Genomic DNA, 16,740 nt, shown 5'->3' on the forward strand with positions numbered 1-16,740 from the left:
AGTTTTTTATTAAATTCCATTAATATATCTTTGGGCCGCCGCATTTACGAGTGGACCCTCACATTCGCGTAAGAGAAAAAATTGGCCGGTAGCATTTTGTTCTTCGCGAACGCGAGGCAATATCTGCGTTCACGAAGAAGGACTACCTGGGAAGCAGAATTAAGTTTCAAAATCGAGCGTTTATGTCATTTTTCACCATTTGGACTTGAGAGCTTGGATTAAGGTTATATTCTGAGAGATTTTCAGAGGGATTGTTGGGGTAAGAGTTCCTAACTCGTTTTTGATTAAATTCAATTAATATATCTTTGATTTCTTAAACTAGTTAAGGATTTGGGTGGAAATATTTGGGGAAAAAGGTGTAAAGTTCTTAGACCAAATTCTTGAGTTTTGAAAGGCGAAATGGGATCGGATTTGAATAATTTTTGTATGGTTGGACTCGATATCGAATGTGTTCTATTTTTGTAATTTTGGTCGGATTCCGAGACGCGGGCCCGGGTCGACTTTTTGGGGAGATTTTTCCATTCTTTGCTAATCATAATTTCATTAATTAGATTAGTTTCCTATAGTTATATTTATACTATGTAATTATTTTTGGCTAGATTTGAGTCGTTCGGAATCGAAAAAAGGAGGGAAAGGCCTTCTAATTGATTTATTGAGCGCGGTTTGAGGTAAGTGACTTGTCTAACCTTGTGTCGGGGAGATTCCCCTTAGGAATTGGTGCTGTTGTGATAATTTGTGATATGTGAAGGCCGTGTACGCAAGGTGACGAGTGCGTACACGGGCTAAATATTGAAAATTCTAGCTTTAATTAACTAGTTTCCTTTTAATGCCTTAATTGAGTTACTTTAGCATGTATAGACATCATTTTAAGTCTAATTTCACATGTCTACTTGTCTTATCTCTTATTTGAAACTTGTACTACATGTTTAGTTGAATTACGTGCTTTCTTGATTCCATATTCATTACTTAATTGTGGAATTCTTTACTTGAAAAGGCTATCCTTGAAATATCTGGCTGTTGAATTTAGTGTTGAGTTGCAAGGTCGTGGTTTCTGGTGAGGCAAGGTGTAAGTTGTAAAACTTCATGTTATTTAGCTGTTATGTTTGGCTTTCGTGTTATTGTTGAGTTGATTGTTTTGGTTGTTTGCACGAGATTTCTATCGTGTTGTTGTTATTATTGCACGAGGTTTCTACCGTGTGGTTGTTATTGTTTGCACGAGATTTTTGCCGTGCCGTTGTAATTATTGATACGTATGCGATGGTATAAGGTCTGGGTGTTGAAATGCATGTGGTGAGATAAGGTGGACTTGATACACATGGCTAGTAGGGAAACTACTAAAAGTCATGCGGTGTGATAAGGTGGGCTAAAATGCGGGATGCTATTTCGGAAAAATGATTTTCAAAACAAAAATATAAAGGCCCCCGCGGTGATATAAGGGAAGCCTTTGAGTTATTTAATGATTTGGGACTATGAGGCGATACCTCAGGAGTGCCCCAGTTGATCTTCTCTAATTGTTGTTTTCCTTAACATGTAAGATTCTTATCTCCTTTCGTGTTGTATGGTCTTTCTTTTGCCTTCGTGTTGTTACTTTCCATAAACTCTTTATTGTTTTACTCCCTTGTCATTATTATTATATCATTATATCTTCTATCTTTTTTTTGTTATTATCTCGAGTAGGGCCCTGACCTGACCTCGTCACTATTCTACCGATGTTAGGCTTGGCACTTACTGGTTACCGGTGTGGTGGACTCATACTATGCTTCTGCATATATTTTGTGCAGATCCAGGTACATCCTATCAGCCTCGGAATTAGTGCATTGTGCTGCTACTTTGGAGACTTTAAGGCATACCTGCCCACGTCTGCAGGCCTCAAAGACCCCTTTTATCCTTTTTTCTTATTTCTTTACATCTGTATAGACAATAATATATAGGAGCGTTCAGTACTGTATCTAGAGCTTTTGACTTATATTTTACCGGGTTTTGTGATTTGTACATATTGAGTGGCAGTTTTCATTTATATAGGTGTTGATGTTTTGAGATTTATGTTATTATTTCAGTTATTCTGCATGTTTGTTAGGCTTATCTAGTCTTAGAGACTAGGTGCCGTCACGACATTCTACAGAGGAAAATTTGTTTCGTGATGAATCTGTACAAAATATGAATATATCTGAATACATAGTAATAATAATAGAATTTATGCCTAGATGTAGGTGTAGACATCAAAATTTTATCGGATTAAATCCATATGTAATTTGGGGAAAATCCTAAATTTAAGATATTTCATGGAGGCTACTCTATCTGAAACCCTAACTTGGAGGCTACTTTACCTGAAACCCTAGCTTGGAGGGTACACTACTCAAAACCCTAGCTACACCTATAAAAGGAGGCCACATATTCCCTTTCTAGGGAATCTCAAAATTCTATAAAAATTCATGGAATATTAACAAAGAGATCAAAGACATCAAATATTGTCTTTCTCAAAGCCGCTGAAGTGATCATCGGATGTTCATCCTTTTCATGGAGATCAAATACATCCTAAAGAAGTTCGCATTATCCTACGTTCGATAAGTACACTGGTTAAGGCCTCGAATCATCAAGAACGATTTAGAGAGAAGAATCAAGGGAACAAACAAAATTATAACCGCATTATTTATCAATAAAATATTGTTTCTTCATATTTATATTGTGGTTGCAATTTATTTTCGTATCACAAATAATTTGTTGCAAACAGCAGGTAAAGCTCATGGTGCACATAGAGAAGATATGCACGAATATTAAACAGGATAACAGTTCAGCATATGGAGCAAATATGCGTAAAGGCGAGTCAAATCACACAGAGAAAGAAAAATAGAGGAGAAATGTACTATGTATTATTTCACTAACAGGAACGACATATAGAGAAAATGCATAAAGAGGCTTATATACAAGTTGTCGCGCCCCCTTTTTCCCTCCGCGGGGAAATTCGGGTTTCGACGTTCATGGGGGAACAACTCGTTTCCTTTTGGGAATTGGGTATTTGAAGAGTCGCCACCTAACGAATTAAGGTGCATTAGGGCAACTAGAGTAATTAACTCATGTAACTAGTTTGCATTACTAGAGATTAGGGTAAGGTCTCAAAATAACCTTGAGGGGAAGGTGTTAGGCATCCCTCATGGTCCACAACGGTGGGTCCCGACCGAACTTAAACCATGTGAATTAGTCATTTTAAAAAATAGACATACTCGCAAGTAAAGTCATGCTTTGGCATTCTAAGTACATGTATGATTCAAATAATGAGAACAAAGGAAAAGGTTGGAACAATTTGCACATATGTAAAGAAAAGTAAATTCATTTAAACAACGAGAGTTGGGAAAGAGGGGTCCTAGGTTGGTTAGCCTACAAGATCATACCCACACAATGCCCGGTAATCACTCCTCAATGAGGGGCTACACGTGACATTAGCGCGTAGTCATCATATCCTTACTACCCAATTCCCTCCCCTTGGTCATAACCTAAAGCATTCTAGCAACCTTGAAATATATCCTATGCGTGCACTACCCGTCCATTCCTTGTGGCCCTGGAGGTATTTAGGACCTCTAATTTAGGTAGTTCTAGACCATCCTAAGTTACTTAAAGCAAAAAAGTCTAGGTGTCAATCAAAACAGTTAGGACTGCTTTTAAATAGAGAACAATTAAAGGCTCACATTTTACCTCCACAAACAAAGCAAGTAAGTGCACGTCTCAAACAACAATTTTCAAATATTTAAGAGGAACTCTAGAACAAGATATCTAGGTGAGCAAAGAATATACAATATTAAGTTAGGACCAAAGTGTCAAAGGCATATTCAGCTTACCTACTGATTTTAGACTTGTTGAATATGAGCAGTCACAGATAACAGAACATAGTTTTATAGTTGAAGGATTTTTAATCGTCCTATAGGCTTGCTTAGGCGTATAATAGTGATATCCTATGAGCATGATATCTATTATTGATTAGGGATGCAGTAAAATAGTAAACAATTTTAAACGGGCAATTTGAATCTTATAGACATGCTTTCTAGTGATATTAATTAACACGAAAAGAGTAGGTTACTTAATTAAACTAATTCAGAACATACCAGTATGAATTAAGTTGATTTTAAATATGACTAAACTGGTTTTAGATCCTATAGGCATGATTTCTAATTGCCATAAGCAGAAGTTATTTGACCAAAGCAAAATTCCTATAGACATGATTTCTATTAAAGCTGATTTTAAACCATATAGGCATGGTATCTAATTATTAAAAGCTAATTTTGATCTTATAGTCATGATGTCTAATTATATAAAGCAAGCAGATCCTTGTCGCACCCTGTTTTTCCCATCCTCGCAGAGGGAGGTCCGGGTTTCGACATTCATGGGGGTGTAATGACACATTTCCTTTTTGAAATTGGGTATTTGAAGAGTTGCCACCTAACGGATTATGGTGCGTTAGGGCACCTAGAGTAATTAACTCTTGGGTTGGTTTGCATTACCAGAGATTAGGGTAAGGGCTCGAAATAACCTCTAGGGGAAGGTGTTAGGCACTCCTCTTGGTCCACAGCTGTGGGTCATGACCGAACTTATATTTACAAATTAGTCCATAAAAACAAGTAAGTTGTAAAGTTCATTGAACAACTCAACTAATGAAATAAAGGTTTGAACAAATTATACAAAGTTTTAAATAAGGAGAGGATTTGGGGTAAGAAGGGGTCCTAGGTTGTTTATCCTATAGGATCACCCCACACAATATTCGGTAAACACTCCTCAATGAGGGACTACACGTGACATTAACGCGTAGTCATCATATCCCATGTCTACCCTTCTCATCCCCTTATTGGTCATGCAAAGCGAGTGTTTGGTCATTGATTCCTATTGCGTGCTGCTACCCGTCCCTTCTTAATAGTCCTGGAGGGAGTTGGGACCTCTACCTATAGGTAGTTCTAGCCATACCCCTAAGGTTTTAAAGGCAAAAATCTAAGGTGACAGTCAAAAAACATATAGGACTTTCACATAATGAGAGCAAGTAAAAGGCTCATAGTTTCCCCCGCAAACAAGCATGCATGCAGTACGACTCAACCACAAGTAAGGTCTTTAGTAGTCAAAGTCCTAAAGCAGGATTTCTAAGTGATTTTGCAGAAATAAACCACTTTCAGATATAGAAGTCATAACATTATTAGCTTCCTAGGACCTCCTCTTTAAAAGCTTATTAGAATTCAGAGACGTCGAGTGACAAAAACAGCTTCAGAGAAATGCAAGTTTGGAAAATGCCCTAAGGCTTGCCTATATGCAGAACTATGTCTATGTTAATGCAGAAACAGACAAGTTTTTGAAATAGAACCTTTCAATACCTATAGGCAGAATATCTAACGGGATTAAAGCAATTATGAAAGGACCAGTTTTAGAGACTTATCGCTTGACAAGGCCAGTTTTAAGAAGTAAATCGGGTGACTCATTAGGCTAATTAGATTATCAGACATAATTGCAAGTAGAAGTCCCTATAGGCATGTTACTGGTTTAATGCAATTTACAGTAACTTATTGAATCGTAATTATGTCCTATAAGCATGGTATGTATACTTGAATTGATTTAAAACATGATGGCTTGGAACCTGGAAACATGATTTCTAACACGACAAATGCAGGATTTATGAACATGGTTTATATCTGATGCGAATGACATTAAAAGTGAAAACCTATAGACATGATGTATATTATGCAAAATGAAATCAGATTCAACAAGAGTCACACCCTATGAGCACGTTTTCTATTGAGTAAAGCAGGCTGATTTGAAAGTAAAATCCTAAGAGCAGGATTTCTACCCCTATTACCCCACAAAGTATACATCTACCCACCCCTTTACTAAATTACCCCGAATATCTTTTTACAAAATATTACATGCCAACAAATGAATTACATAAATGAAATAAAGAATTAAGAAGCTATTCTATAGGGAGCCTACAATCAAACCCAAGTTTCCCAAAGCCTCCAATGGTATTTCAAACCTCATTTCCATAGACAAATCAGGGCCTAGGTGCATCAAAGTTCCCTAAGGGTCTCAAGGACCCCCGACAATGCTTACACCTAGACTTAGTACTCAAGCATTGAACCAGTGCAGTGTGGAATACCAGCCTCAATATGCCAGAGTTCCAAGGGTTCTCAAGAGGATCCCAAGGTAGTACACATACTAGAGGGGGCAAAACTTATTAACTAAGAGTAGAGTGAAAGTGCAGGACACATGTTTGAAAGAAGTTTATTAAAGACTGGACTTAAAGGTCTATTTTGAAAGCAATTAGTAAAGCAATTGAGGTTGTTTGAAAGAGGTTGGGGTAGTAAACAGAGTTCAAACACTTCAGGATAAGGCCACACACAACAAGTTCATAGAATCTAAATGTATTCAATAATCACACAGGGGTTAAGGGGTTTGGGGATACACATACATTGCCTGCAGACACATAACCCTAACATGAGTATTAGGACTGGTATGGACATGCTCAGAGATAGCTTGACACTAGCATAATCACAAACGAGTCATGAGGAACATAAACATTTAGAGGGGAATAAGGATTTGGGATTTACAAAATGGTAAGTGCACAGTAGGTAAAGGAAAACAATTGTCCAGACATACTTGAATCACACAAAGGAATACATGAGCTTAAAGGGAGGGGTGTCATCTTAGCATGTTTAACTACAAACTCCACAACAAAACCATAAGTAAAAGCAGGCCTGAAATAAGAAAAGAAACATGTTGTTGTTGAGGTTGTAAATTAAACTAGGACATACCAGTAAAGACAGAAGTAAGTAGAATGAAAGAACCAAAGAGCATAGATGATTAGCCTTGGCTTGCAACCAACTAATAGTAATAAAATAACACAAAGATTTTAAATAAGAGAGGGGTTTTTTGGAAGCCAAGTGTATCTTGTTTGTGAAAGACTTAGGGTATTTATAGTTGAAAGTAGGTAGTGGAATAAGGTAAAAAAATATAGTAGTATACTAATTTAAGAACTCAGAATCAATCATTTAGAGAATCAATGAAGTAATTCCTTGAGTTAGGGGAATCATGGTCAAATGGAAAGATTCAGTACCATATAAGGGGGAAAGGAGGAATCAGTGCATAATTAAACTAGGAAAGGAGCAGAGTCCATTAGGCATAAAGTAGTCGATTAGGACCAAATTCAGAAAGACCCAATTAAGGAAAGACTAAGTAAAATCAAGTATCATATTAAATAAGGTAATAAAATTAGTGAATTCAAACAAACGAGTAGAATTCTAGGGCCTTGAAGGAAAAACATTCAATTACCAACATTTAAGGAAAATTAGAATCAATTATGAGGGGTCATGATTCTGCCTGTTTCAACATATAAATAGAGACTAATGAACAGAAGTAGGAAACAAAACAAGGTCAATTATATAGGCAGAAAGAAATAAGAGATTAGCAAGCACAGTCATATAGAGGTGATGTAAGTAGGCTAGAGATTCAGCAGGATATATTCGAAGCATGGTGACCACAAGAAATTAACAAGACCAAGGCAAAGAAAGTTATGCTAACACACAGAGCCTAGGCAAAGAGAATCATGCTAACACACAGAACCAAAGTGAAGAAAATCGTGCTCACACACAGAAACAAAGTAAGAAAATCATGCGAACATACAGAAACAAGTAAAGAAAAATTAGGCTAACACACATAAACAAGTAAAGAAAATCATGCTAACTCACAGAAACAAGTAAAGAAAATCTTTTAAAATTTAGGGCTTTTAATAGAGTCGAGTTAAAAAGCAGTAGGAACATAAAATTGGTCAAAATAAACAATGAAAAAAGGTTTAATCATGATGAAATTGGTTGAACCAGGTATAGAAAGAACTCTGAGAAAACCCTACTTTTCAAAGAAAGTAAGAACGGTTTAGACTAGAGGATCTTTCAGAAGAAAGCTCAAAAATAAGCAAATCATAGAAGGAAACATGTTTAAAGCATGAAAATAAGATAGATCTGAGAGATCTAGAAGAGAGTTAGGGTTTCAAAAGGAAACCTAGGTAGAAATCGAAAGAACCTGTTGTAACTTCATAAATCGTAATACACATGGTGTGATTTTGCCCAAAATCACACCAGAGAAGCCTCGAACAACAAAATCAGAAATCCTAGGTCCAATCGACATGGCCCAGGACCCTTGAATGCCTTAAAGATGATGAGCAAGGTGACGAGAGTGACCATTGGAGGCTTGAGGTTTGAGAGATAGTCGCCGGAGATGTCCGGAGAAGGAGGTGAGTGGAGGAGTCTAGGGTTAGGTTTGAGAGAAGAGTGGAGATGAGAGAGCATCTGAAGGCGGCGCCTTTGGAAAAGTAACTTAAGGTTAGGGGTCGTTTGAAAAATTAAAAAAGAAAGTAATTATTTGGACCGTTGATCTGGGAGATCATCGGTCAGGATTACAATGGGTAGGTGGGTTCCGGATTTGGGTAATGAGTAACACGGTATGGGTCGGGTGATTTGGGTGTGATGGGCTGGAAAGGGGTCCAATTTTGGCTATAATTGAAAGCCAAATTTGGCTATTATTTAAATTGCCAATTTTCCCCTATTTACTTTATAAAAAATAGTAGGTAATTTCTGGAAAATAAAATAAGGTACCAAAATGATTTAAAATACATAACTAAAAATTTAAAAATATAGGATCCAATTTTATGCATATAAACATAGTTATATCTAAAATATGGGCTAACATTGCAATTATATGCAATTTAGCTTTAAAAATATCAAATGTAATTGTAAAAACTACATAAAAATTATATTAGCCATATTTTGGCATAAATATAGAAATTAAAAAAAAGAATTATCAAAATAATAATTTTGGAAATAATTATTGGGATTTTATGGATAAAAGGGGAGAAATAAATCAATTTAAACTCTTACAATTATGGAAAAAATAATAAAAAACTTGTGCATGCTTATATATATGCTTTCTTGAAGGTATTTGTGCTTATTTAAAATATATAGGGAAACATTGGGTATCAACAGCTGCCCCTCTTTACCCGGGAAGGATGAAAGAGTTTTCGGGTAAAGAAATGATGGCCAATTTTGACCGGACGGGGTGTTTTGAAAGACAGAGGCTGAGCTCCGGTTTCTGAGTTGCCTACATATCCCTGGTTTTATAGGAATCAGGCCATGTGTTGTTCTGGATTCACCTACGGAGTATGCCGATAGAATCATTCTAAGAACAGACACGAGATGTGGAAGCAACTACGGTGAGCGTTTAAGGCTCAGGACGATTGGAGGGAACTGGAGCGAGATTGCTCCTTCTAGGATAGCGGTTGCTTACTGGTTACCTGCAGGTAAAGATGCTACAACCGTGTTTGCGAAAATTTAAATATGATGCAAATTCACTTTGGACAATGAAGACTGTCTTTGGACGGTTAGAGATGACGTCCTTGGACCATGGTGTCATAGGCCATGAATTGTTTAATGAGGTATTCACAGGCCATGAAAATGGTGCCTCCAAACCATGACGCCTTTGAATAATGATATGCAAATTTGAGAGATCCTCAGGCTATGTCATGATGTCTTCAGGCTTTGAGGATGGCGCCTTTAGACTATGACGCCTTTGGACAGATTGGCAATGTTTCAGCCCATGATATGCAATAATATGATGTAAAAAGACAAGGCTTAGTCTTGCGAAGTAGAGGGCAGAGCTTAGTCCAATTGAAAAGCAGGTAAATAGTAGAAGAAAATAGAGCAATATTGGTGCAAGGAGGGATAGTGCTTAGTCCCATGTGAGTGGGGAGGCAAGGATTAGCCTTATGCAAATGGGGAGGCAAGGATTAGCCTCATGCAAATATGGAGTCAGGGCTTAGACTCATGCAGGTATGGAGGCAAGGATTAGCCTCATGCAAATATGGAATCAGGGATTAGACTCATGCAAAATTAGAGATAGAGCTTAGTCTCATGAAAAGAGAAGGCAGCGCTTAGCCTTATGCAAATATGGAGGTAGAGCTTAACCTCATGCAAGATTCGGGACGGGCCTTAGTCCCATGCAAATGGAAGGCAATGCTTAGCCTTATGCAGATATGGAGGTAGGGCTTAGCCTCATGCAAGATTCAGGACAGGGCTTAGTCCTATGCAAATGGATTGCAATGCTTAGCCTTATGCAGATATGGAGGCAGGGCTTAGCCTCATGCAAAATTCGGGATAGGGCTTAGTCCCATACAAAATGGAAGGCAATGCTTAGCCTTATGCAAAATGGAGGCAGGGCTTAGCCTCATGCAAATATGGAGGTAGAGCTTAACCTTATGCAAGATTCGGGACAAGGCTTGGTCCCATGCATATATGGAATCAAGGATTAGACTCATGCAAATATGGAGTCCGGGATTAGACTCATGCAAATGTGGAATCAAGGATTAGACTCACGCAAATATGGAGTCAGGGCTTAGACTCAAGCAAATATAGAGTCAAGGATTAGACTCATGAAAATATGGAGTCAGGGCTTGCAAATATGGAGTCAAGGATTAGAGTCATGCAAATGTGGAGTCAAGGCTTAGACTCATGCAAATATGGAGTCAGGGCTTAGACTCATGCAAATATGGAGTCAAGGATTAGACTCATGCAAATATGGAGTCAGAGATTAGACTCATGCAAAGAGAAAATAGCAGATAAGGGTAGAGTATATCTTAGCTAGGATAGGTTCATCGTCTAATGGCCGGATGGATGGTGAATTTGCTTTGTGTATGAATGCTATCGTCAAATATGCCCGCGTTCAAAGAAAAATCGTAAGTTTCATGAGGGGAGGCTGGTTCTTGCTTCATCTGCCGGCCTTGCTTTGCTCCGCCCTGGAAGCCCCCTTTGAGTTCCCCTAGTAGCACCTATTTGTTATGAAAAATAGAATTTTTGAAAATATGCATTCATTGATAAAAAAAATGGAATTATATTTGAAGCGTATTGAGATATCAAGTAACTTTTGATGAACTAGCAATTGTGACACATTTCAAAGGCATTGCAGCTCTCTTATGTTGGAATTTTGAGGGTCCTCCTCAAAATTCTGCCCCAGTTTGGTAGATGATTTTTAACCGTTTGCGGATGGCGGACCTTGCTGAATCTTCTTCGGAATTCGGAGAATCCTTCTCAAAATTCTGCCCCAGTTCTTGACTGATAACTGACTTCCTGGCATGTGATGGCGCTGGCTGGACTTGCTCCGGAATTTTGAGGGCCCTCCTCAAAATTCTGCCCTAGTTTTGATTTTGAGGAAAATGAAAATTTTATTATGATATGACCGAACCCATAAGGCTTCCTACGTATCCCTTCTTAAACGGGAATCAGGTCAAGCGTAGTTCAATTACATTAGAAAGGAAAATGTGAAATAATCTAAGCATAGTATCTCTTGACTGCGTCTAAGTTGATTGGTTTTGGCCAGATATGTCCATCCATCTCTGCAAGTATGAGTGCTCCTCCTGTTAGTACTCTATGAACCATATACAGACCTTTCTAATTAGGAGAGAATTTCCCTCTGGCTTCATCTTGGTGTGAAATAATCTTCTTCAATACCAGTTTTCCTAGTGCGAACTGCCTTGGTTTGACCCTTTTGTTGAAAGCTCGGGACATTCTGTTTTGATAGAGTTGGCCGTGACATACTGCGTTCATCCTCTTTCCATCGATAAGGGCCAATTATTCATAGCGACTTGTTACCCATTCTGCATCGCTGAGTTTAGCTTCCTGTATGACTTTTAAAGAAGGAATCTCTACCTCGGCTGGGATGACCACCTCAGTACCATAAACCAGAATGTAGGGGGTTGTCCCGGTTGACGTGTGAACTGTGGTGCGATACCCTAACAGAGCAAAGGGTAACTTTTCATGCCACTGCTTGTGATTCTCTACCATTTTCCTTAGTATCTTCTTAATGTTTTTGTTGGCGGCTTCTACTGCTCCATTCATCTGAGGTCTGTAGGTAGTGAAATTCTTGTGCTTGATATTGAAGGTTTCACATATAGCTTTCATCAGATCACTGTTGAGGTTGGAGGCGTTGTTAGCGATAATGGACTCAGGAACTCCAAATCGGCAGACGATACGATCATTGACAAAATCTGCGCGACCATCTTGGTTATGGCTTTGTAAGATGCAGCTTCCACCCATTTTTTGAAGTAGTCAATGACTACCAGAATAAATCGGTGTCCGTTTAAAGCTGTGGACTCAATTGGACCAATAACATCCATTCCCCAAGTGGCGAATGGCCAAAGTGAGCTTGTTGCATTGAGCTTGATTGGTGGCACTTTTATCATGTCGGCATGTACTTGACATTGAAAGCATTTGTGGACATACTGAATACAATCCATCTCCATGGTCATGCAAAAGTAATCTGCCCTGAGTATTTTCTTGGCTAGAACGAAACCATTCATGTGCGGACCACATGTCCCAGCATGCACATCCTCAAGTAGCTTAGAAGCTTCCTTTGCTTCGATACACCTTAGCAAACCCAAATTCGGAGTTCTTCTGTACAAGTTCCCTTCGCTGTGGAAGAAAGGATTTGACAACCTCCGGAGTGTGCATTTGTGAATGTGATTTGCGTGCACCGGATATTCTCCTTTTGATAGGTACTCCTTAATGTCATGGAACCAAGGCTTTCCATCTGCTTCTTCCTTGACATGAGCACAATATGCCGGCTGATTATGGATCCTCACTGGGATGGGATCAATATAGTTCTTATCTAGATACTGTATCATTGATGACAAAGTGGCTAATGCATCGGCGAACTCGTTTTGAATTCTGGGCACATGTTGGAATTATATCTTCGTGAATCTCCTTTTTAATTCCTGCATATGGTGCAGATACGGCAATATCTTGGAATTCTTAGTAGCCCATTCTCCTTGCACCTGGTGCATAAGCAAATCCGAATCGCCGATCACCAACAACTCCTGAATGTTCATGTCGACTGCCATGTTGAGCCCTAGTATGCAGGATTCATATTCTGCCATGTTGTTGGTGCTGGGAAATCTGAGTTTAGCAGATACGGGATAATGCTGATCCGTTTTGACACCAAAACTGCTCCAATGCCTACTCCTTTGAAATTTGCGGCTCTATCGAAGAACATTCTCCAACCGTCATATGCTTCAGTAATGTCTTCTCCTACGAATGATACTTCTTCATCAGGAAAATACCTTTTCAAGGGTTCGTATTCTCCTCCCACCGGATTTTTAGCGAGGTGATCTGCCAATGTTTGACCCTTGACCGCCCTTTCACTCGGTAGTATCTGCCATTTAGCCAACTTTCCCGTAGGTATAGGCTTTTGAAATATGTACTTCAGAGGATCCATCCTGGATATGAGGTATGTAGTGTATCCACAGAAATAATGCCTCAATTTCTAGGCTGTCCAGGTCAAAGCACAACAGGTGCGTTCAAGCAGAGAATATCGTGCTTCATAAGGTGTGAATTTCTTATTTAGGTAATATATGGCTTGCTCCTTTCTTCCTATCTCATCATGTTGTCCAAAAACATATTCGAAGGCTCCATCTAAAACGGATAGATAAAGTAGCAAAGGTCGTCCTGGTTCTGGCGGGACCAGAACTGGTAGTGTGGACAGGTACTCCTTGATCTTGTCAAAAGCTTTCTGATAATCCTCAATCCAACTTGTCTCGGCATATTTCCTTAGCATCTTGAATATGGGTTCACATATTACTGTGGACTGTGCTATGAATCGGCTGAGGTAGTTAAGCCGCCCCAGGAAGCTCATTACGTCCTTCTTGCTTTTGGGTGGTGGTAGCTCTTGAATAGCTTTGACTTTAGTTGGATCCTGTTCGATCCCTCGGCGACTGACAATGAATCCCAATAACTTTCCTGTAGGAACCCCGAATGCACACTTTGCGGGGTTCAACTTCAAATTGTACCTCCTGAGCCTATCAAAGAATTTCCTCAGGTCTGCTATGTGATCTCCGGCCCTCTTGGATTTGATGATAACGTCGTCCACATATACCTCTATTTCTTTGTGAATCACATCACGAAAAATGGTTGTCGTGGCTCTCATGTAAGTGGCCTTAGCATTCTTCAGACCGAATGCCATCATCTTGTAATAGTATACATCCCAAGACGTAATAAAAGTTGTCTTCTCGGCATCTTCTTCGTCCATCCAGATTTGATGATAACCTACGAAGCAATCTACAAAGGATTGGAGTTCATTCTTGGTGCAGTTATCAATCAGGATGTGTATATTTGGCAGCGGGAAATCGTCTTTGGGACTTGCTCTGTTTAAATCCCGATAATTGACACATACCCTAACCTTCCCCGTCCTTCTTCGGAACTAGCACAATATTAGCTAACCATGTTGGGTTCTCAACCACCCTAAGAACCTTGGCTTTGATCTGCTTGGTAACCTCCTCCTTGATCTTCAAACTCATGTCTGGTTTGAATTTTCTATGTTTCTGCTTGACTGGCGGGCACATGGGATTGGTAGGCAACTTGTGAGCTACTATAGATGTGCTCAAACCGGTCATATCGTCATACGGCCATGCGAAGATATCCTCATATTCCTTTAGAAAACGAATGTACTCTTCCTTCTCTGTTGGTGACAAATGAATCCTGATGCGGGTCTCTTTGACAGTCTCGGCGTCTCCCAAATTTACTGCTTCTGTTTTGTCCAAGTTGGATTTAGGCTTGTTCTCAAAATTCTCAACCTCCCTGACAATTTCCTCAAGTATCTCATCTTCTTCCTCTAAGTCACTATTCTCATGTTGCATTGCCTTATTACATGTTACAGTTACTGGTTCATCAGGAAAAGTAATAATAACACTGTAGAAGGGAAAAAGTATAAAAATAGTAATGAATAATGATAAAGGATAAATACATTTGATTAAAACTGAGAAAATTGTTCAAACAAAGCTGGGCTCAGTGAATCGAGCGTTTATTTTGAAACAAAGAAATCTTAAAACAAAATTGCTAGAAATTTTAAATGCCTAGAATGGCTTATAAATTCTACCAAGCTACCCAGGGACTCGGCGGGCTCGGGATAGTGTGACGGTCCAGTTTCTGAGAACAGCTCCCTTTGCCACAGTCTGAATGGAGAGGCCTTCTTCCTTCTCCTCCTCAATTACGGCACTACAGTCCATATCCTCATCTTCCAAGAATAGATCTTTCAGCCCAATTAGTGCTTCTTCTTCAGTAGTTCCCCATATTGTGTCCGCCTGATGGAAAGCCTGTTCTAAACGGGGTATCGGTTGCTCAAGAGGGTATTGGTTCACGCCATAGGGGCGACCATTCCCTGTACTCCTGCCATGTATACTGGTATCCGAGCCCAAAGGTGGTACCATGATTTTTCAGTCGTATCGGCTTGGTGATACCCTGGAGGTTCTTTCCCAACCCTTTGCTGGGTTCATATCCGGACCATGCTAGTATGCTTTCTATTTTGTTACACCACTACTTATCTTTCTCGACGGCATTGACCCGTTCAATATGATGATAAGTTTCCCCTCCTAGCCTCCTTCTATGTCCGATGGCCAAGATGGGTTGACTAGTGTAGATGGGATTGCTCCCGTCCCCATGAATGATTACCTCCTGATGGGTCCATTCAAATTTTATGACTTGATGTAGTGTGGAAGGTACAACTCCAGCAACATGGATCCATGGGCGGCCCAACAAAAGATTATATGAGGCTGATATGTCAAGCACTTGGAATTCAACATCAAACCAAGTTGGTCCCATCTACAAGCAAAGGTTGATTTCCCCAATCGTGGCCCTCTAGGACCTATCAAAATCCTTCACATTCATTCTTCCGGTCCATATTTCATGGAAACCTTTGTCCATCCTTTTCAGGGTATCTAGTGGACAAATATTCAGACTAGGCCCTCCATCAACCAGGACTATGACAATGAACTTGTCTTCAAATTGTACCGTAATATGCAATGCTCGATTGTGATTCAGACCTTTAGGCGGCAGCTCATCTTCGTGGAAGATAATCTTATGGCTCTCCAGCACTTGACCAACCATGTTGGCAATTTCTCCACCGGTGATATTATTGGGTACATAAGCCTCGCTCAGTACTTTCATCAAGGCATTTTTGTATACCTCTGAATTCTGTAGTAGTGATAGGATAGATATCTGAGCAAGGACTTTGTTCAGATGATCAACAACAGAATATTCTTTTGCCTGTACTCTCCTCCACAAGTCATTTGGTCCGATCAAAATGACAGGTTGTCTAGCAGCGGCATCTTTGCTTGAACCTCCCAAGTGTTTAGGTGTGTAGACTCTTCCAGTTCTAGTCATCCCTTGTGTGGCATCAGATTCCTCCATCTTAGTCTTCCCTTTTTGCCGAGCCTCAATGACATAATCCCAGGGTATTGCCATTGAGTTGAATGGGGGTGTGCTTGACACCATCACAGTAAAAGGTGTGACCACTTCTATTTCAAATGGAGCGGAGGTGGCTGCGGGCGGAGCTACTTCCACCTCGAATGGAACTGACGCAGTCACCTCAACATTAATAGGTTCCTGAGCCTGAACCACAATGGGAGTAAGTGTAACTGCAACCTTAAAGTCATCGCCTTCTCGGATAAGCCCGATTGACCCTTCGAGGTCCCATTCTTCATTTCTTCTATAACATGTACACCGTCACCTCTAAGATCAGGGAGGGGATTGTTGCGGACATTAGGTGAGGCTTCCTTCGCTTGTATGACCTTGTTGTCAATGAGTATCTGAATCTTATCCTTCAATGTTTGGCACTCAATAGTGGTGTGCCCCTTCATGCTGGAGTGGTATGCACAGGTTTTGTTCGGATTGACCCATTGGG

This window comes from Nicotiana sylvestris, chromosome 3 (assembly GCF_000393655.2).
Source record: "Nicotiana sylvestris chromosome 3, ASM39365v2, whole genome shotgun sequence".
Taxonomy (NCBI): Eukaryota; Viridiplantae; Streptophyta; class Magnoliopsida; order Solanales; family Solanaceae; genus Nicotiana; species Nicotiana sylvestris.